Here is a 1,434-nt window from a genome sequence, read left to right on the forward strand (position 1 = left end):
AATTACTTGACTCCTGCATGTATTACTTGACTCTTGACTGAAGAGCCAGCAAGCAGTGGCGTCTCACTTGAGGAGAGCATGCCTAGTCGCAGACCTTACATTCTAAACACCATTTTCCAATAAAAGCAAGCAGGTCTTCCAGTATTTCAAAGCCAACATATTGTTAATACTTATCCTCTCCCAACAAATCATTTCCTCCTCTCTTGTTTCTGCCAGCTTTATCGTTCCCCTCCCGACCTCCCAGGCATCCTTGACTGGTTCCTCTTTTCTTATAAAATTACCAATTCCTGTTGGCCAGTGCTTCCTAACACTTCCCCAGCACATTTTTAGAATATTCCCATTTCTAATCCCATCCTGATGGTGTTGCTTCTCTTCATCTTTCAGATGGACCATGGTGATGGTTTCTTGTGAATTGCCCAGTTTTCAGGTTCTATCTACTCTACACCCAGACTCTTCCTGCTGAAATGAAAACAAAATCATATGATTCTTTGCTCAGATATCCTCAGTGACTCCCTATTAGCTACAGGATCAAGTCCAAGTGTTTGGTTTAAAATTTACTAGTTCTGGGCCCTCCCTGGAGGCGCAGCAGGTTAAAACACAACACTGAGAAGTTAAAGCTGCTTCAGCATGAGTTGGATCCCTGCTCCGGAGGTGACACAGGGCACAGCAGACCTCTCCTGTCCGCTTGCTGCTCCTCTCAGCATTGTACTTTGTCAGTTGGCCTGTTCTGCTCCTCATTCTGTTTGTGGTGAATCCTCTCACCGCCCCTGTAAACTCTGGCCTGTACCCCAGTTCTGTACACATAAATGAATAAATCTTTAAAAAAAATAAAATATAATCTACTAGTTCTATAACCTTTTAACTTTATAAGAACTAACCCACCACTTGAACAACACTGCTTTTTAAATTTATAGCTCTGAACTTTAACTTGTTTAACTCCTAACCTTTCCCTTCTTCTCCAACCATGTATTCTCTAATTTTGTGATCAAGCTGTAGGTAAGATTGAATAGGTCCGTTTGCCCTGACTCCAAAAGTTCCAGTCTCTGGGGAAAACTGAAAAACAAATAAAAAATTACACTATGTAAGGCTAAAGGGCTCAAGGGCCAATGAGCAAAAAGGAAAGGAGGCTAAGTTTGCCTGGAAAAATCAGAGAAGGCTTCACAGAGGAGGTGATGCACTGCTTCTTGGAGAGGTTTGTGCACAAGGGGAGCCAAGGGAAGGCTTCCAGGCAGAGGGAGGGCACCTGTCTCTCACAATCATGTGGGTGTTCCTCATGTGTCCCTTTTTAAAATCTCTACTAATTTATCTTGTTTTAGCAGCTTGTCATGTATTATGTCATGTTGGAGACCAGCTCCAACTATTGAGGTGTCTGGAGGCAAGACAGGCAGGACCCTAAGGTGGGAAGGCGTCGGCGAGTGGAGATTCCTAAAAAAA

This window comes from Condylura cristata, unplaced genomic scaffold (assembly GCF_000260355.1).
Source record: "Condylura cristata isolate star-nosed mole 26May11 unplaced genomic scaffold, ConCri1.0 scaffold00034, whole genome shotgun sequence".
Classification (NCBI taxonomy): Eukaryota; Metazoa; Chordata; class Mammalia; order Eulipotyphla; family Talpidae; genus Condylura; species Condylura cristata.